Source organism: Bos javanicus, chromosome 2, assembly GCF_032452875.1.
Source record: "Bos javanicus breed banteng chromosome 2, ARS-OSU_banteng_1.0, whole genome shotgun sequence".
Classification (NCBI taxonomy): Eukaryota; Metazoa; Chordata; class Mammalia; order Artiodactyla; family Bovidae; genus Bos; species Bos javanicus.
The window spans coordinates 78824419-78847163 of NC_083869.1; positions in this window are offsets into that span (position 1 = coordinate 78824419).

The following is a 22745-nucleotide window of genomic DNA, read 5'->3' on the forward strand; positions in this document are numbered from 1 at the left end:
CTCCCAGAGAGGGAAAGAACTCTGAAAGCAGTGACTCAAGAAAAACATTTATCATTCTTATGTTTTGACTTGTTCTGTAGATTCTTTTGGGTTTCTTTATCTCTTTTTTCCTTTTTTCCCCCCACTCTGTTGTAGTTGTCGCTCTTATTGGCACTATGAAATCTAATTAAGCGTTTGAGATATTTTTTTTCCCTCAGTCACATTTTTTATCATTGTTATAAACCTCTGCCTCTACATTGGGCTTTTGCAGTTCTGTGGTGTTTTCCTTTTTTTTTCCCTCTCTCTCTTTTTCTCTTTTTTTCAATTTTAACTTTTAATTTTTTAAACCTATTATTATTTTTTCTGCATTTATTCCTTTGTTTGCTTTTTCTACTATTCTTTTCCTCTTGCAGCTAATCTTTAATGTATATAAATCTTCATCTACCTCTATTTAACTTTGCAGATCTATTCTTTCCTTCTTTTCTTTCTTTCTTTTCCTCTCAACGTATTTGTTAGTTTTGTTTTCATTGCTTCATTCCCCACTTGGCACCTTCCTTTAGTTTTGTTTTCCAGTTTGTGTTCTAGTTAGTTTTGTTCTTAACAAAACTAGATATAGTTTTTTGTTTCCTTTGTTCACCAGGTCAATCTATTGTACTGTATTTTTGTTGGACTGTTTTGATTTTTTTTTTATGGGTATATGTGTATATGTGTATATTCAGTCACACTTTTTATTGTTGTTATAAACCTCTGCCTCTACATTGGACTTTGGCAGTTCTGTAGAGTTTTCCTTTTTTTTTTTTTTCTTCTTCCTTTTTCTTCTTCCTTTTTTTTCTTTTTCTCTTTTCTTTCTTAAAATTTTAATTTTTAATTTTTTAAACCTATTACATTTTTCTACATTTATTCCTTTGCTCTCCTTTCCTACTTGTCTTTTCCCCTTGCAGTTAATCATCAATGTACATACATCTTCTTCATTTACATCTATTTAACTCTGCATATCTATTCTTTCTTTCTTTCCTTTCCTCTCAACATATTTGTTAGTTTTGTTTTCATTGCTTTATTCCCTTGCGCCTTGATTTAGTTTTGTTTTCCAGTTTGTGCTTTACTTAATTTTGTTCTTAACTGGTAAATACAGTTTTTTATTTCCTTTGATCATCAGGTCAATCTACTGTACTTTATTTTTGTTGGACTGTTTAGACTTTGCTCATGGGTGTATATGTATATGTGTATATTCCATTATTTTAATTATTATTTGCCTTATATTGTAACTGCCATTGGTCTGGGATTTATCTTTGGTTTCTTGTTTTTCGGTATTTGTTTTAATCTCACTTAATACCATAACAAACCACTTGTGGAATCTTCATTCCTGATCAGAGATCAAGCTCTGAGCCTTTGGAGTGGGAGCATTGATTCCAAGGCCCTAGACTACCAAAGAATTAACCCTAGGGAGTACCAAATAGTGAGAACTCATACAAAGGAAACCACTTGAATACAACCACCAGAAGCTCACTGTGCAGGACACCTCATCTAAAATACAAACAAAACAAAGATACAAACCCAATCATCAGCAGACAGGATTACCACCTCCCTCAGCCTTGCCCATCAGAGGAAAAATGAAAAAACAAACAAACAAAACACTCAGCACAAAATCTCACCCTGTACTAAGGTTACAAAAACCACTGGACCAAACTTAGGAGGGCAGAAACCAAAAGGAAAACAGAATTCAACCTTGAAGCCTGGGAAGAGGAGACTTCAAACACAATAAGTTTAAAAAATAATTAAAAGACAGAGAAATACTACACAAAAGAAGGAACAAATTAGAAACACAGAAGACAAATTAGAAACTCCAAATAAATGAAGAGGAAATAGGCAAACTGTTTGAAAAATAATTCAGAAAAATAATAGTAAAGATGATGAAAATCCTTGAAAAAAAATGAAGAAAATGCAAGACTCAATTAACAAAGACCTAGAAGAATTAAAGAATAAACCTAAAGAGACAAACAACACAATTATTGAAATTAAAAAATACTCTAGAAAGAATCAATAGCAGAATACCTGAAGCAGAAGAATGAATCAGTGAGCTGGAAGATAAAGTGGTAGAAATAACTTCTGAAGAGCAGAATAAAGTAAAAAGAATGAAAAGAACTGAGGATAGTCTCAGAGACCTCTGGGACAATATCAAACATACCAACATTTGAATTATAGGGGTGCAAGAAGAAGAAGAGAAAAAGAAAGGGTATGAGAAAATTTTTGAAGAGATTATAGTTGAAAATTTCCCCAACATGAAAAGGGAAATAGTTAATCAAGTCCAAGAGGTCAAAAAGTCCCATACAGGATAAACCCAAGGAGAAACATGCCAAGACACATACTAATCAAACTATCAAAGGCTAAACATAAAGAAAGAATATTAAAAGCAGCAAGGGAAAAGCAACAAGTAACACACAAGTGAACCCATATATTTAACAGCTGATCTTTCAGCAGAAACTCTGCAGGCCAGAAGGGAATGGCAGGATTTATTTAAAGTACTGAAAGGGAAAATGTTACAACCAAGATTACTGTACCCAGCAAAGATCTCATTACAAATTGATGGAGAAATAAAAAGCTTTTCAGACAAGCAAAAGTTGAGAGAATTCAGTACCACCACATCAGCTTTACAACAAATGTTAAAGGGACTTATATAGTTAAGAAATACAAGGGAAGAAAAAAGATCTACAAAATCAACCTTATACAATTAAGAAAGTTGCAATAGGAGTTATCAATAATTACTTTAAATGTAAATGGTTTAAATGCTCCAACCAAAAGACACAGACTGGCTAAGTGGATACAAAAACAAGACCCATATATACGCTGTCTACAAGAAACCCACTTCAGACCTAAAGACACATATAAACTGAAAGAGAGAGGGTGAAAAAATATATTCCATGCAAATGGGAAGCAAAAGAAAGTTGGAGTAGCAATTCTCATATCAGATAAAACAGACCTTAAAATAAAGAATATTACAAGAGATAAGGAAGGACACTGCATAAGGATCAGGGGATAAATCCAAGAGGAAGACAAAACAATTGTAAATGTCTAAGCACCCAACACAGGAGCACCTCAATACATAAGACAAACACTAACAGACATAAAAGGAGAAATTGACAGTAACATAATAATAGTAGGAGACTTTAACAATCCACTCACACCAATGGACAGATTATCAAAACAGAAATTAATAAGGAAACACAAGTCTTAAATGATACTTTAGATGAGATGGATTCATTGATATCTTCAGGACAGTCCATGCAAAGGCAGAAGAATACACCTTCTTCTCAAGTGCACATGGAACATTGTCCAGGATAGACCACATCTTGGGTCACAAATCACACCTTAGTACATTTAAGAAAATTGAAGTCATTTCAAGCATCTGCTTCAACCACAACACTATGGGACTAGATATAAATTACAAGGAAAAAACTCTAAGAAACACAAACACTTGGAGATTAACCAATACACTTCTAAATAACCAATGGGTTACTGAAGAAATCAAAAGGGAAATTTAAAAAATTCTAGAAACAAATAACAATGAAAACACAACTCAAAACCTATGGGATGCAGCAAAAGCAGTTGTAATAGGGAAGTTGATAGCAATACAATCCTACCTGAAAAACATCGAAAAGACAACCTAACTTTACACCTAAAACAACTGGAAAAAGAAGAACAACATCCAAAAAAAAAAAAAAAGTAGAAGAAAAGAAATCATAAAGGTCTAAGCAGAAATAAAAAGAAATGAAAGAAATAATAGTAAAGATTAATAAAACTAAAAGCTGGTTCTTTGAGAAGATAAACAAAATTGACAAATGTTTAGCCAGATTCATCAAGAAAAAAAGAGAGAATAATCAAATCAATAAAATTAGAAATGAAAAAGGAGAGATTACAACAGATAATGAAGAAATACAAAGGATTATTATGAACAACTTATATGGCAATAAAATGGATAACCTGGAAGAAATGGACAGATTCTTAGAAAAGTTCAATCTTCCAAGACTGAACCAGGAAGGAATAGAAATTATTAACAACCTAATTACAACCACTGAAATTGAAGCTGTGATCAAAAATCTCCCTAAAAACAAAAGCCCAGGACCAGATGCCTTCACGGGAGAATTCTATCAAACATTTAGAGAAGAGTTAATGCCTATCCTTCTAAAACTCTTTCAAAAAATTGCAGAGGAAGGAACACTTCCAAGCTCATTTTATGAGGCCACCATAACCCTGATATCAAAACCAAACAAAGAGAATACAAAAAAAGAAAACTACAGGCCAATATCACTGATGAGCATGGATGCAAAAATCCTTAAGAAAATTTTAGCAAACAGAATTCAGAACCTGGAGCAGGTGTGGAAAAAAGGGAAAAGGGAATGCTCTTGCACTGTTGGTGGGAATGTAAATTGATACAGCCACTATGGAAGACAGTATGGAGATTCCTTTAAAAACTAGGAATAAAACAACCATATGACCCAGCAATCCCACTCCTAGACATATACCCTAAGAAACCAAAATTGAAAAAGACACATGAATCCCATTATTCATTCCAGCACTATTTACAATAGCTAAAAATGGAAGCAACCTAGATGTCCATTGATAGATGAATGGATAAAAAAGTTGTGGTACATATACACAATGGAATATAACTTGGCCATAAAAAGGAATGCCTTTGAGTCAGTTCTGATGAGGTGGATGAACCTAGAACTTATAATGCAGAGTGAAGTCAGTCAGAAAGAGAAAGACAAATACCGTAATCTAAAGCATATATATGGAATCTAGAAAAATGGTGTTGAATTTCTCAGGGCAGCAATGAGAAATGGACATAGAGAATAGACTTATGGACATTGGGAGAGGGGAAGAGAGGGTGAAATGTGTGGAAAGAGTAACATGGAAACTTACATTGCTGCTGCCACTGCTGCTAAGTTGCTTCAGTCATGTCCGACTCTGTGCGACCCCATAGATGGAAGCCCACCAGGCTCCCCCATCCCTGGGATTCTCCAGGCAAGAACACTGGAGTGGGTTGCCATTTCCTCCTTCAATGCATGAAAGTGAAAAGTGAAAGTGAAGTCGCTCAGTCGTGTCTGACTCTTAGCGACCCCATGGACTGCAGCCCACCAGGCTCCACCATCTATGGGATTTTCCAGGCAAGAGTACTGGAGTGGGGTGCCATTGCCTTCTCCGGAAACTTACATTACCATATGTAAAATAGATAGCCAATGGGAATTTGTTGTATGGCTCAGGAAACTCAAACAGGGGCTCTGTATCAACCTAGACGGGTGGGATGGGTAGGAAGATGGGAGGGAGGTTCAAAAGGGAGGGGATATATGTATACATACCTATGGCTGATTCATGTTGAGGTTTGATAGAGAACAACAAAATTCTGTAAAACAATTATCTTTCAATAAAAAATTAATTTAAAAAATGAATCAATAATATATATATAATAATGATAGACTAAAGAACAAAAACATGATGATCATCTCAATAGATAGAAAGAGGACATTCGACAAAATCCAGCATTTTTAATGACTGAAAATATGCAAGGAGCCAAGAGTAGAAGGAATCTTTCTCAATATGATAAAGAGAGTTTAGTAAAGTCTACAACTAACATCATACTTAAAGGAAAAAAACTGAATACTTTCTCATTAAGGTCAGGAACAAGAAAGATATTCACTTTTGCGCTTCTATTAGGCAAGAAAAAAAAAAAATTAAAGAATCAAAGTTGGAAAGGAACAAGTAAAACTATCTGTCTTTACTGAAGCCATGCTCCCATATATACAAAGCCTTAACAAAGCCACAAAAACACTACAAAAATGAATAAATAAATTCAACAAGGTTGAAGGATTAAGATCAATGTATAAAAATAAGTTGTACTTCTATATATCTGTTGTTGATGTTGTTGCTGTTCAGTCCCTAAGTTGTGTCCCACAGTCTGCAACCTCATGGACTGTACCACACCAGGTTTCTCTGTCCTCCACTATCTCCTGGAGCTTGCTCAAATTTATGTTCATTGAGTGAGTGATACTATCTAACCATCTCATGTTCTGTGGCCCACTTCTCCTTTTGCCTTCAATCTTTCCCAAGATCAGGATCTTTTCCAGTGAGTTGGCTTTTCACCTCAAGTTTCCAAAGTATTGGAGCTTCACCTTCACCAAAGATTCTTCCAAATAATATATCAGCGATTCTTCCAAAGAATATTCTCCTTTAGGATTGACTGGTTTGATCTTCTTGCAGACCAAGGAGGTCAAAATAATCTTCCCCAGCACCACAATTTATAGGCATCAATTCTTCAACACTCAGCCTTCTTTATGGTCCAACTCTCCCATCTGTACATGACTACTGGAAAAACCATAGCTTTGACTATACAGACTTTTTTCAGCAAAATGACAATGTCTCTGCTTTTTAATACACTAGGTTTGTCATAGCTTTCCATCCAAAGAGCAAGCATCTTTTAATTTCATGGCTGCAGTCATTGTCCACAGTGATTCTGGAGCCCAAGAAAATAGTCTGTCACTGCTTTCAATGTTTCCTCTTTTATTTGCCATTAAGTTATGGGACCAGATGCCATGATCTTAGTTTTTTAAATATTGAGTTTCAAGTCAGCTTTCTCATTTTTTTTTTCATCCTCATCAAGAATCGTAGTTCCTCTTCACTTTCTGCCATTACAGTGACATCATCTACATATCTGAGGTTGTTGATATTCCTCCTGGCAATCTTGATTCCAGCTTGTGATTCATACAACTGGGCATTTGGCATGATATACTCTGAAGGAAATGGCAACCCACTCCAGTACTCTTGCCTGGAAAATCTCATGCTCAGAGGAGACTGCACGGGTTGCAGTCCATGGGGTCACTAACAGTCGGACACGACTGAGTGATTTCCCTTTCACTTTTCACTTTCATGCACTGGGGAAGGAAATGGCAACCCACTCCAGTGCTCTTGCCTGGAGAATCCCAGGGATGGGGGAGCCTGGTGGGCTGCCATCTATGGGGTCGTACAGAGTCGGACACGACTGAAGCGACTTAGCAGCAGCAGCAGCAGCACTCTGCATAGAAGTTAAATAAGCAAGGTGACAATATACAGCCTTGACGTACTCCTTTCCCAATTTTGAACCAGTCAGTTGTTCCATATCTGGTTCTAACTGTTGCTTCTTGACTGGCATACAGATTTCTTAGAAGACATATAAGGTGTTCTGTTATTCCAATTTCTTTAAGAATTTTCCGCAGTTTTTTGTGATCCACACAGTCAAAGGCTTTAGCATAGTCAATAAAGCAGAAGTAGATTTTTTTTTTCCTGGAATTCCTTTGCTTTCTCCATGATTCAGTGAAGTTTGGCGACTTGATATCTGGTTCTTCTGCCTTTTTAAAACCTAGATTGTACATGTGGAAGTTCTGGTTTCACATACTTCTGAAGTCTAGCTTGAAAGATTTTGAGCATCACCTTGCTAGCTGTGAAATAAACGTGATTGTGGGGTAGTTTTAACATTCTTTGGCATTGTCCTTCTTTGAGATTGGAACAAAAACTGACCTTTTCCAGTCCTGTGGCCCCTACTGAGCGTTCCAAATTTGCTGGTGTATTGATTGCAGCAGTTTAACAGCATCATCTTTTAGAATTTGATGTAACTCATCTGGAATTCCATCACCTCCTCTAGCTTTGTTCTAGTAACGAACGCTTCCTAAGGCCCTGTTGACTTCACACTCCAGCATGTCCAGCTCTAGGTTATTGACCACACGGTTGTGGTTGTCCAGATCATTAAGACCTTTTTGTATAGGTCTGTGTGTTCTCCCCACCTCTTCTTAATTTCTTCTGCTTCTTTTACATCCTTACCATTTCTGTCCTTTATCGGACCCATCCTTGCATGAAATATTCCCTTAATATCTCCAATTTTCTTGAAGAGATCTCTAGTTTTTCTCATTCTATTGTTTTCCTCTATTTCTTGTAGTTGATAATTTAAGGACTTATTAACTCTCCTTGCTCTTCTCTGGACTTCTGCATTCATTTAGGTTTATCTTTCCCTTTTTCCAGTGCCTTCACTTCTCTTTTTTCCTCAGCTGTTTGTAAAGCCTCCTCAGACAACCACTTTGCCTTCTTGCATTTCTTATTCTTTCAGATGGTCTTGGTCATTGTCTCCTGTACAATGTTATGAACCTCTGTCCATAGTTCTTCAGGCACTCTATCTACCAGTTCTGATCCCCCAAATTTATTCATCATCTCCACTGCATAATCATAAGGGATTTGATTAAGTCATCCTGAATGGCCCAGTGGTTCTCCCTGTTTTCATTCATTTAAGCCTGAATTTTGCAAAAAGGAGCTCATGATCTGAGTCACAGTCAGCTTCAGGTCTTTTTGTTTTTTCTGACTGTATAGAAGTTCTCCATGTTTGGCTACAAAGAACATAATCAATCTGATTTTGGTATTGTCCATCTGATGATGTCCGTGTGTAGTCTCTCTCTCTCACACACACTAGCACTTGCAATAGCAATCAATCAAATAAAATACTTAGGAATAAGTTTTGTAAATAAATGCAAGATATATCAGAAAACATTGTTTAAAGAAATTTAAAAGATTTAAATAAAAATAAATGCATCTCATGTTTGTGGATCAGAAGGTAATATTGTTAGGATGGCTATATTCCCCATATTTATCTACAAATTCAAGGCAATTCCTATCAAAATCCAAGTCAGCTGTTTTGCAGAAATTGACAAAATAATTCTAAAGTTTATATGGTTATTTAAGAGACCTAGAAAGTCTAAAACAGTATCAAAAAGAGTAACAAATTTGGATGACTCATGTTATCTGGTTTCAAAGCTACAATAGCCACAACTGTGTGGTTCTTGCTTTAAAAAATACATATAGATCAATGTAGTGGAATGGAGAGTCCAAAATTATACCTTTATGGTCAATTGATTTTTTTACACACAAGACAATTCAATTCGGAAATTGTAATCTTTTCAACAATTCATATGTAGGAGGACAACTGGACAACCACATGTAAAAAAAGAAAGAAAGAATTTATTTAAAATAGATCATAGACCTAAATGTAAGAGCTAAGACTTTTTAATCTCCTTGAAGTGAAGAATCAGATACTTATGATGTTGGATTAGGCAATGACTTCTTAGATATGACACCAAGAATATAAGCATCAAAAGAAAAATATAGATAAATTTTATCTCATCGAAACTAAAAAAATTTTGTAATTCAAAGGACAGCCATCAAGAAATTATTGGATTAGCTAGAAAGTTTGTTCAGTATATGAGGGAGAAATTTTTTGGCCAAGCCAATAAATAAATGATACACAAAATAAAAGAGATATTTATAAATCATATGCATATATGTATACAAAGTTAGTTATATCTTTAAAAAAAAACCTTACAATTTAATAACAAATTACAGATAATCAAATTTAATATTGGCAAATCATTTCAACTGATATGTCTCCAAAAATGATAATGTGTGTGGGCTCAGTCTCTCAGTCACGTCCACCTATTTATGACCCTATGGACTATATAGCTTGCCAAGTCCACCAGGCTCCTCTGTTCATGGGATTTCCTAGTCAAGAATACTGAAGTAGATTGCCATTTCCTTCCCCAGGAGAATCTTCTTGACTCAGGACTGGAACCTGCATCTCTTACATTGGTAAGTGGCTTCTTTACCACTGAGCCATCTAGGAAGCCCCAAAGATGGTGATACAAACAGCCTACAAGCATGTGAAAATAAGCTTGACATCATTAGTCATTAGGGTAATTCAAATGAAAACCACAATTAGATACTATTTCACACCTACTAGAGTGGCTGGAAAAAAAAAAGTATTGATGTGAATGTGGAGAAATTGGAGTTCTCTTACATTGCTGGTTGGAAGGTAAAATTGTCAAGCTACATTGAAGAAAGTTTGGCAATTCTTCAAAATGTTCAATATAGAGATACTATATTACTCAGCAATTCCCCCCACCCCCAATATGTGGAGAGAAGAATGAAAACACATGTTGACACAAACGTGCACGTGAGAGAAATGAAAACATGTCAACACAAAAAATGTGTACACAAATGTTCACAGCAGCATTATTCATAACAGCTGAAAAGTAGAAAAACAATGTATTAATTTCTTGTGGCAGTTGTATCCAATTGCCATAGTCTTGGTGAATTAAAAAATAAATTTATTTTCTCACATTTCTGGAAGCTCCAAATTGCCACACACTGGTAAGCATCTTTCCTAATGGTGTCAATTGTCATTATGAAATCGTTGTGTGCATGGTTTGCAATACATAAAACTGATAATTATGACAGATAATAATTAGAGCTACAAGTATAAATGCGAAACTACAAAATAACATGTTAAAAACTTTTGTTACTCTATACATTGAAAAATCCTAAAGATTGTAAAAAAAGTACTTTCGATTCCAGTTCTAAAGCAAAATAAAATGTGCAAAATGAAGCTATATAACAGTTTTTCTTATCAAAGACCAAGGAAAATACCAAATACCAGAAAGTATCTGTGAAAAGGATTCACAGACCAAATTTAACAAACTTTTATTGTTCAGGGGTGAGAAAATGTATTAGTTAGGTTAATAGCTGCAATGGATTAAAGCAATCAAGCAAGTCTAAATCCAGGAGTTCATAAAGATACAAAAGCAACAACAACAAAACAAATAAAACACTTGTCATCACTAAGGAAACAATCCAATATTTTTAAACCTGGCTAAAACAAATAAGCAAAAGGAATTTTGCTGCCTTCACTGTATGAACTGTAACTCACAATAATCAAGTATTGATAACAGAAGTTTTCTCTTTATGAAAATATTCCATGAACTAAACACAGAATGATAAAATAAGTATGTCAAAAAATCCTCAGTTAATTAATGGATATAGACAATGATTATCAATGACTACTAATATCATAAAAAGGGAGAAAAATCTGACCATCCTAATGGAAGTAACCTGCAACTCATGAAGTAGTCTTGTAAAGAGAAAATTAAGTATAAACTTAATGAAGTTTCCATATTTAAGCATAAATGTACAGAAATACAGACTTCCCAAGTGGTGCTAATGGTAAAGAAACCACCTGCCAATTCAGGAGATGTAAGAGACACAGGAGACATAAGAGACATGGGTTTGATCCCTTGCCAGGAAGACTACTGGCATAGGGCGTGGCAACCCACTTCAGTATTCTTGCCTGGAGAATCCCATAGACAGAGGAGCCTGGCAGGCTATAGTCCATAGGGTCGTGAGGAGTTGGATACGACTAAAATGACGGCATGCTCACAGGCACATACAGCAATTCAGGATGCAAAGGAACCTGATAAATGATAACAGACATCACAGATTCTAGATATGGTCTATGCTTCAGCTAATAGAACACCCAAATGCTTTCAAAATTTTTCCAGAATAAAAAGAATATAAAGATCAATATATCTTAAGTTATATTACAAAACCATCATACTCTAGATATGAAAACATGACCAAAAAATAGCACAATGACATAAAATGATGTAAGACATAGATAAAATTCACTAATTGCACTATTATAAATAAATTATATAAAACATGTCCTAAACAATGTGTTAACAAGCAATCCTACAGAATATTAATACAGGAATATACAGCTACCAAATGCCTTATATGATATTTATCTTGGTAACTGAAAAGGCATAGATATTTCTGTACCTGCTGGACAAACAATAGCCAACAAAATTCAAAACCTATTCCTGATTTTGAAGTAAAAATAAAGCCCCTAATAAAGTGTCAGTAGATTAAACCAAAGGCAGCATAATGCTTAATGGTGAAACAATGAAAGCATGCCTCCTAAAATCAGGACTAAAACAATATTGGCCATTCTCCTTACTATTTTTATAATTATTTTAGAGGTCCTAGCAAGTACAAGAAGGGAAGAGAAAGAAATATGAGGCATAAAATTGGAAAAGATTTGTAATTATTGTCATTTGCCAAATATAACACAGCATATCTAGAAATCCCAAGAGTTGGCTCAACACAATTAAGGACTAAAAAAGAACCCAGTAATGTGGCTGATTACAAAGTCAACATATAAAATTCAATAGTGACACACTGTAAAAAGATCAACCACTTAGAAGACATATGAGAAAAAGACTATAGGTATAATAGCAACAAAGAATAAAAATGTAAGCATTAACTAGAAATATGCAAGTGCTCTGTGAAGAAAGATTGTAAATGCTAGTGAAAATTTAAAAAAAAATTTTTTTAATCTCTTTTATTGAATGGAAGACATAATCTTTTTTGAGAAGAAAAAGTCAGTATTATAAAGCTATCAAGACTCTCTATAAATTCATAAATAAATCTACATAAATCTTTAAAGCTGTAACAGCTTATCTGTACATGTACATTGATATAATTTTGACATTTTAAAAGGGAAGGAGAGTTAGTAAAACCACACAAGCTTTGGAACTCTTCAAGAAAATTAAAGATACCAAGGGAACATTTCATGCAAAGATGGGCTCAATAAAGGACAGGAACAGTATGGACCTAACAGAAGAAGAATAGGTTGCAAGAATACATGGAAGAACTATACAAGAAAGGTCTTAATGACCCAGATAACCATGAGAGTGTAGTCACTCACCCAGAGCCAGACATCCTGGAGTGTGAAGTCAGGTGGACCTTAGGAAGTATTACTACAAACAAAGCTAGTGGAGGTGATGGAATTCCAGCTGACATGTTTAAAAGCCTAAGAGATAATACTGTTAAACTGCTGCACTCAAAAAATAATAATAATAATAATAGTAATAATAAAGTGCTGCACTCAATATGCCAACAATTTGGAGAACTCAGCAGGAGCCACAGGACTGGAAAAGGTCAGTTTTCACTTCAATCCCAAAGGAGGGCAATGCCAAAGAATGATCAAACTACCTTGCAATCACATTCATTTCGTTTGTTCACAAGGTGATCCTCAAAACCCTTCAAGCTGGACCTCAACAGTACATGAACCAAGAACTTCCAGCTGTACAAGCTGGATTTAGAAAAAGCAGAGGAACCAGAGATCGAATTGCCAACATCTTTTGGATCATTAAAAAAACAAGGGAATTCCAGGAAAAAATATCAGCTTTGCTTCATTGACTATGCTAATACCTTTGACTGTGTGGATCACAAGGAACTGTGGAAAAGCGTTAAAGAGATGGAAATACCAGACCACCTTACATGCCTCCCAAGAAACTTGTATGCAGATCAAGGAACAATAGTTAGAATCACACATGGAACAATAAACTAGTTCAAAATTAGGAAAGGAGTACCTCAAGGCTGTATGTTGTCACACTGCTTATTTAATTTATATGCAGAGTACATCATGAGAAATGTCCAGCTAGATGAATCACAAGCTGGAATCAGGATTGCCAGAAGAAATAGCAATAACCTCAGATATGTAGACGACATCACCCTAATGGCAGAAAGTGAAGAGGAACAAAGGAGCGTCTTGATGAATGTGAAAGAGGAGAGTGAAAAAGTTGCCTTAAAACTCAACATTCAAAAACAGAAGATCATGGCATCCAGTCCCATCAATTTATGGCAGATAACTGGGGAAACAATGGAAACAGTGACAGACTTTGTTTTCTTGGGCTCCAAAATCACTGCAGATGGTGACTGCAGCCATGAAATTAAGAGATGCTTGCTCCTTGGAAGAAAAGCTATGACAAACCTAGACAGTATATTAAAAAGCAGATACATCACTTTGCTAACAAAGGCATCTAATCAAAGCTATGGTTTTTCCAGTATTCGTGTACAAATGTGACAGTTGGACCATAAAGAAGGCTGAGCACCCAAAAATTGATACTTTCAAAGTGTGGTGTTGGAGAAGACTCTTGAGAGTCCCTTGAACTGCAAGGATACCAAACCAATCAATCTTAAAGGAAATCAACTCTGAATATTCATTGAAAGGACCGAACCTGAAGCTCCAATACTTTGGCCACTTGATGCAAAGAGCTGACTCATTTGAAAAGACCCTTATCCTGGGAAAGACTAAGGGCAGAAAGAGAAGGGGATGACAAAGGATGAGATGGCTGGATGGCATCATGGACTCAGTGGACATGAGTTTGAGCAACCTCTTGGAGATAGTTAAGGACATGGAAGCCTGGTGTGCTGCAGTCCATGGTGTCACAAAGTGTCACACCCTACTGAGTGACTGAACAGCAAAAAAAGAAAAGAAACCAGAGCAGCAAACCAGTTAGGAAAAGATGGATTGTTTGATAACTGGTGTTTGGACAAATGGATAACCTTCTGGAAAGTAATGGTAAATGGATCCCTTACTTTACTTTTTGTATCAAAATCTTTTTATATGAATCTGAATCAAATTTTAAAAATTGTAAAATACTAGATAAATATGAGATAATTTTTAAAAATAATATAATACAAATTGATCTATAAATTAAGACTAATTCAAAACTCAACAAGATTGTTCATGGAAGTTGACATCTAAAATCCTTACAAAATAGAATATGCTGAAGAAAGGCATAAAACCCTTAAATGAAAAAAATTAGGCCAACATGCTCTCAGTTCAGTTCAGTTGCTCAGTCATGTCCTACTCTTTGCGACCCCATGGACTGCAGTACACCAAGCCTCCTTGTCCATCACCAGCTCCCAGAGTTTACTCAATCTCATGTCCATTGAGTAAGTGATGCCATCCAACCATCTCATCCTCTGTTGTTCCCTTCTCCTCCCACCTTCAATCTTTCCCAGCATCAGGGTCTTTTCAAAGGAGCCAGGTCTTCTCAAAAACTACAATCCATGTCCTGTACCCAAGTTTCCCCTTCTTTACAAATAAATCCTCATCCTATGAGCACATTCTAGATCCTCTCTAATCTTCATTGAACCTTTTGAATAAAGTCAGCAACAAATTTCCTAGCATAATTTGCAGGTGTTTGCTTTTTTTTTTTAATGTGAGACAAAAATATAAAACCCCTTTGCAAGTCCACTTTTTCAGTGCTTGCCCTGGTGTTTTAAGATTAATTGAAGTGTAACTGTTTTTTTATCACTAGAAAGCATACACTAATTAAGTGTTAGCTTCATGGTATTTCAGGCGAGGTCTGAACATGTGTCCTATCGAATTTCATTGATATGAAATGATAAACTCACTTATGCTAAACTAGTCTTCCTTCTACAAACACATACTCTCCTGATTAAAAAGAGAGCTTGTTCAAGTGCCTGCCTAGTGGTAGTATTTATTCCCCATAGTGCTTTGTTGACAAATGAGATAATGTTTGACACTAACTAGCAATGAAATATGATTCCCAAGATTGAGGCGATGTGTTTGACCCTCTCTGTTTTGGTGATGCATATTACTGAAGGCGCCTTCAGGACATTTTACCTCAAAGTGAATTTTTGTTGCTGTTAAAGAGAGTGAGAGAGCACGGCGCAGATTTATGAGCCTTGCCTGTCTGCCTAGGAATGTAACTGTTTTGACATAATCTCCAGGAGACACCTCAGGTATTGAATTAACTCAGCAGTCACATTGGACAGCCAGGCTTCATTCATTTTACCAGCCCCTGACAATGCTGAATCCGAGCTGCCTTCACATCCAGAAGAATCCCTCTTACTGGCTGAAAGCTGGAATACATTCATTCATTCAACATTCATTGAGAACATAAGTCAGAAACCTTTGTAAGTGATGAAAGTGAAAGTCACTCAGTCGTGTCCAACTCTTTGCGACCCCATGAACTAGACAGTTCATGGAATTCTCCAGGCCAGAATACTGGAGTGGGTAGACCTTCCCTTGTCCAGGGGACAGAGAAATAAGGCAATCAGGCAAAAATTACTACCTTCAGGAGCTTATGTCCTAATATAATATATGGTGTCACAATAATCATATATATTTGAGTAATACTAGTAGGATTCCAAATTAGGCTAGATCTCTGCAGACAAATTGTATGGAAATGGAATCAGAACAAGAGGATGGAACCGGAGCCAGCAATTACCTAGAAATCTCTTCTTTTACAGGAACCTTCTTTAGTTACCTTATTGAGTACATCGTATTGTAGGAGGTTAGTATAGAAACTGTGATTTTGATTACTCTACCAAGTAAAAAGTGAAAGATTCAAAACAGGTCACCAGTTTGAGTGTCTGCTGGGCTACATTACTATTTGATCTCATTCTTAGTGATACTTAACGATCTACTACTTGGAAATTATGCTTTTAGGTTTAACATAGCCTAAGCCTAAGACTTTGATCAAATTTTAATCTCCAAATATTAACTTAGCTATTTCTTACCATTTATGCCATTTCATCCTATCAACAATGCCCTGTAGTAGCTGAATTTGGTATCCTCACTTTTTGGATAAGGAAATTGAAGTTCAAAAAGGTTAGATCAGGGACTTCCCTGGTGGTCCAGTGGCTAGGCATCTCCCAACCAACACAGGTGACACAGGTTCAATTTTTGGTCCAAGAACTAAGATCTCAAATTCCGCAGGGCAGCTTAGCCTTGCCCCACAACTGCGTAAGTTCATGTGCTCTAGAGTCTGTGCTTCAGAACCAAGAGAACGCCACAGTGAGAAGCACTGCAGCTAGAGAGTAGCCCCTGTTCACTGCCATCTGAGAAAGCCTTCAGGCAGCAACAAATACCCAGCCAAAAATAAATAAATAAGGCCTATGAAAGGAAAGTTATGACCAACCTAGATAGCATATTCAAAAGCAGAGACATTACTTTGCCAACAAAGGTCCGTCTAGTCAAGGCTATGGTTTTTCCTGTGGTCATGTATGGATGTGAGAGTTGGACTGTGAAGAAGGCTGAGTGCTGAAGAATTGATGCTTTTGAACTGTGGTGTTGGAGAAGACTCTTGAGAGTCCCTTGGACTGCAAGGAGATCCAACCAGTCCATTCTGAAGGAGATCAGCCCTGGGATTTCTTTGGAAGGAATGATGCTAAAGCTGAAACTCCAGTACTTTGACCACCTCATGCCAAGAGTTGACTCATTGGAAAAGACTCTGATGCTGGGAGGGATTGGGGGCAGGAGGAGAAGGGGACGACAGAGGATGAGATGGCTGGATGGCATCACTGACTCAATGGACATGAGTCTGAGTGAACTCCAGGAGTTGATGATGGACAGGGAGGCCTGGCGTGCTGCGATTCATGGGGTCGCAAAGAGTCGGACACGATTGAGCGACTGATCTGATCTGATGTAAGGTACAAAAGGTCGCACTGCAAGAAGAAGATGAAATCAGAGCAGACACAGGTCTTCTGCTTCAGAGCTTGTATTCTGATCCATGCCATCAGGTGTAATGATCTACATAATGCTTTCAGATGCTCTGGGGGAAGCGAGGATGCATAGCCATGGCCGTTGCCCTCTAGTACTTTATAAACTAGGTTACAAACAAAGCATCAGCACAAATAATTGCAAGGCAGGATTATGTATCTTTTTAATACAGAAAACACATAAGACTAGATAATAATAAAAAAATAAAAAACAGAAAGAAAAAGAAAAGAACTCAAATCTGTGAAGTTCACTTTGCTCCACATTCATACAAGATGGCAGGTAAGAGCATAGTCTGTGTACCATAGACAGTGTTACAGGGCGGGAGCATAGCCCTGTGACCACCAAGGCTGAAGATGGTAGCCCATGGGCTACTGAAACCACCAAAATGTCTTGTTGGTAGACAGAATGTGTCTAGTTCTTTTGTCAGAGGTGGAGTTGTCACAAATGTAACCCGATCTAAAAGCAGAAGCTCTGTGTCCCCCCCTTTCCTGTGTTCTTCCAAAAAAAAAAAGCCCTATAACCTCTTTTCTGCCCCGGGAGAGCCATCTTATTCAAAACAGCTATATAGAGAATCTTCCCCCAAGCACCTGGGTTGCCTGTGCCCTGCTGCGCTGGGGAAGGTTTCTCTCCCCACTGAGATTCACAACTGTCAGAATCAGAGCACCAGTGCCAGACACAGCTCCTAGTGTAGGAGGGCACAGATAAATATGTGCAGAGGTAACAGCCCCCCACAAATTGCCAAAGAGGCTAAGCAGTCTTTGGGCTCAGTGAGAACAATTTCCATTGTGCTTTTTCAACCTCATCCAGAGAATAGGAATTAATTTTATTTTGACCATCTCAAGAGAAGTTGTTGTTTTGTTTGTTTTGTTCTTTAACCCCTTTCCATCTCATACGGCATTATAAAATAGCTTGGAGGGGAAGAGTGTTTTCTGAGGAGGAAATAATTCATAGGATTTTTTTCATTCATATTCCTATGAAATCCTCAGGGCCTCAAGGGCAAAGCTAACAACTGAGTTTTGTTCTGCAAGATCTGTTTTGGTCATAGAGTTATAAAAAGTCAGGTCCAAATATTTTCACTAACTTTTCATCTCTAAGGCATCTGGGCTTCAGGCCAAAAAGCTAATGAATTGTGGAAGAGGAACTATACACCCTGAGATTGATACGAATCAGAAATGATTTGGAACCCAGCAGAAGTTTGCCTCACTGAGACACTTGGGCCCAATCCTCACATCAGCTGACTTTCTTCACTTTATCGTCTCTCAGACACACAGACCTATGCTGACTTGTTGAGTCATAAGCATCCCCACCACCATGCACCATCCCGGCCCATAGCACTTCATCAACGGATTGTACCAATAGCTCCTCACTGGGCCTCTGTGTCATCAGTCATTGCTGGATCCAACTGCTGCATGATTCCCCTTCTAATGCTTGAAACAGTCTTGAGGACGGAAAAGGGAAAAGTTCTGGGAGAAGCTGACCTGTATTGCTTCCCTATCTTAACCCTCATCACCCTTCATCTCCATGGGGTGTGGTGCAGAACAGAGCTGCAAAGCTGGCACCATCCTCAAGTCTGGTCCTGATGAGAAGAATGCCTCTCAGCTTACAGGTTTAATACAACTTCTCTCCATACCCTCAGCTACCAGATTAACTGGTGGAGACAAGCCAGGACAGGCCCCACATCACTCCTGTTCTTCTCTTTCCTCACCACTCTTCCCAGGTCAGAGCTTCCTTGGTCTCAGTGGAGGTGAACACAGGAATAAGTTGTCATTCAAATCCTGTCTTATGCCTTATTATCTTGACCTTTGTTTCTTAAACCTGAGAACTGTTGTTTCTTTATGGGATGGTTTGCTTTGGATAATTCCCTCCTAGGTAAAATGGCTTCCAAGAGGGTAGTCATGGAAGACAGTAGAATGGATTGATAGAAGTACTAATTCCCCAAATGATTATTCTGCCTCATCCCAGTGTCCGGTCATTTCATTCACCAACCATACCAGAGGTATGTGATGGGAGCTTTCCATGACAATCTTGCAGGAAGGTAGCACTAGACAAGAAACTGAATAGTTTCAAAAACCAACTCAGCCCTGGACTTGGCTGTCCATGGCACCCCACTAGACAGTGAGCTTGAGCAGTGGGGCCATTTCAGTCCTGTTCTATCACACACCCGAGCATCTAACAGAAGCAATCAGGCAAGGAAATTCTACTGATTCAATTAATGGAAAACCTTCCTCTCTGGGACACTACTTTCCATAGTAAGGTTCCCATTAACTATATGAAATGAGCTCTTCAGTACCCATGGAAACAATAAAGAAACCTGAGAAAATGTTTTCCTTTTAATGTGAAGAAATGGATATTCCTAATATAAGACACTTTGGACCAGAATATGTCACTGGCAAAAAAAGAATCTGATTTTACAAATAGGCATGAATATATCAAGTCATTAATGTCAGCTTCCATGCAGCAAATTGCTTGTCATGCATCATTTATACTCATTTATAACTAAACAAGAGTATTTGCGGAGATACACCATAAATATATTTTACACACCTCTCTTGAAGCTTTCATCTCCCGGCTCTCAAAGTACCTGACAGAGGTGCAAAACCCCAGCAAACTCAATGGCAGAGCAGAGGAGGAGGGGATGAGAGGGTTCGAGGAAGCAAAGAAAGGGAGACAAAGATTGTTAACCGAGCAGAAGTTATAAAAATTCATGAGCTTGAGGCACGCTTGGATTTATGCATTTAGACAATCCCTTTAAACTAAATGAAAGCTAATCTGTTGTAAATCTTCCCCCATATCAGTGATTCTTCAGAAATTCATTTACAGTAACTGAGAGTAAGAGGAAGCTGATCTGTGTGGATCCACGGTCACTGCGGAGATGAGAAGGCCGGCCTGCATTTGGAAGGACATGTACCTATGGAGGTACCTGTCACTATCTGCTCAGACCACTAGGTGGACAGAGCAAGTGGACCTGCCCCTGCCACCCCCTTGGTGCCAGCTTCACCTGCTCTCTGTGGTTTTTCCATGTCTTCTTAAATTATCGCCCAAGCCTTCAAAACCCCCAAGTCGACGAGGCCAGCTACCCCGCCTCTGGCCGGAGCTGTGAACTCAGCTGCCTAGAGGCCTTCACATCATCATCGCCCTGTGGGAGAGATGTGTCCTATGCCTCTCATAGTTGTTTCTGGCTCTTCTCACTCCCAGACCATCTTCGTTTGAGTCTCGAACTCAGGACAAGACACTCAAATAAGTCCCTCAAATTGACATGAACCTTGTTCAACCCTGTGTAGCCAGTGTATTAGGTGACATGTAGCCAGTGAAGCCCAACATGTAAATATTGTAATTATTTTTTCTAATCCCTGCTTTCAACCAGGCCCTGTCAAACTCTCTTCTTGTCCTTTGATGAAACTGTGTGCAAATCTTGGAGGTCTCATTTACTTTTGGTTATTGTAAGTTAACACAACTTAAACTTTTCTTCTTATATCAAAAGATAAATTTTCCCTTCTCTTGAACTAAGCATTGCGATCCAGATACATAGAATGGAGTGGGAAGATGGTTGGCTTTTTTGCTTGTTCTTCCTGTCCCTCTACTGGAGGCTGAAAGAGAGAGAGGTCAAAAGTCTTCCTGTGTCTCTGCTGGAAGTGAGGACAAGTCAGGTGTGTCTCTGGCTCATCCAGCTCCATCACTGGAGGCCTGTGCTCTGCAGAAGATGCTTAGGATGTCAAGCATGGTCTTCTTGGATCTATACACATCTACATCCCAGTTCTTTTCTTTGCTGCCAACTCCCCTTGCCCCTGCAAGGGGTCATCAATACACATGGATTTAGGACCTCCACCTACTTGGTAACACCTGAGGCAGCCCCAGGGATCCCACCCTCCCGGTCTCCATGCTCCTTCATATGTAGCTGACACTGTCATCCCTCTTGCACATCCATCCCAAGCACATCATCTTGTTTCTGTGCCTTTGCACCCATACTTATTGTTTTTCAAAAGCTGTTCTCCCCCAGTTTAGAGGACTCTGACTTTCGATTACCTCAGGCTTACTTAGCCTAATTGTCCTCCACACCAAATACAAAATGCCTCTCTGAAAAGGATGGCAGTCTTCTTTCACCCTCTCATCAACCCTTCTGAGATCAGTTGTCCCCAGTATCCACAAAGCACCCTGTGGACCCCTCCCATGTAATTAGCTGATGTACTGTACTGTTTTTGTTAGCTTGTCCAGCTTCACAAATGACTGTGTCTTTCTTCCCTCATAGCAGGTTGCGGGGCATGAAGTCATGTTTAAATAGTCATGTTAAAATATATCTGTGCATCTAGAATAGTTCTGCACATCCAGGCCCTCATTGTTTTTTGTTGAATAGATAAATGAACTACTGTGAAAAATATTGATGAAACTGCCTGGATTCCACTTGCATTCAGCATTCTGGTCAGATAATGTGGGAATAACACTGATGTAGGGAAAGGTAAAGCCGAGCAGTTAGTGTGAATAAATATAGTCGAGGTGAGGCAGTGAAAGGTGGTGGGGACTCTGAATGCAAGAGTAAGTGTGAACTGTATACAGAGGCACTTTCTGATCTGGTCCATTGTTGGATTGAGGAAATGTGCTCCCAGTGTTGCTAGATGATCTGATGTTCCAAGAGCAGACAAAAATCCAGGTTATAAGGAAGTTTTTCTGGGTTTTAAAAGCAAAGTGCCCACTTGGGAGCTAAATCTAACCTCTGTTGTCTTGTCTATGATTGTGATATAAACACTCTTTAAAAATCAGATAACTCAACAGGCAAAAATGTCGTGACCTATAGTGAGACCAGCCTCATGTAGAGTTGGTGGGTAATTCCTCTTGAACAAGATGTGTAAGACCACATCCTGTATGATGCTGTATGGCCACATCCTCTATAAAGTAGGCCTTTCTGATGAGCACCCAGCATCCTGAAGTTATCTATGAATCCATCCTGAGTCACACAATTAGCATAAAAAACACTCCAGTAACTTAAGAAATTCCAGGGACCATGTTTGAAGCTCTGTTCCAAGAACTGGGTACAAAGATCAGATATATATTTTATTATACTACTCTATATTATTTATTATACCATACTCACAGAAAACTAGTCAATCTAACTACACTAGGGCCACAGCCTTGTCTAACTCAATGAAATTAAGCCATGCCCGTGGGGCAACCCAAGATGGGCAGGTCATGGTGGAGAGATTTGACAGAATGTTGTCCACTGGAGAAGGGAATGGCAAACCACTTCAGTATTCTTGCCTTGAGAACCCCATGAACAGTATGAAAAGGCAAAATGATAGGATACTGAAAGAGAAACTCCCCAGGTCAGTAGGTGCCCAATATGCTACTGGAGATCAGTGGAGAAATAACTTCAGAAAGAATGAAGGGATGGAGCCAAAGCAAAAAGAATATCCAGCTGTGGATGTGACTGGTGATAGAAGCAAGGTCTGATGCTGTAAAGAGCAATATTACATAGGAACCTGGAATGTCAGGTCCATGAATCAAGGCAAATTGGAAGTGGTCAAACAAGATGGCAAGAGTGAATGTCGAC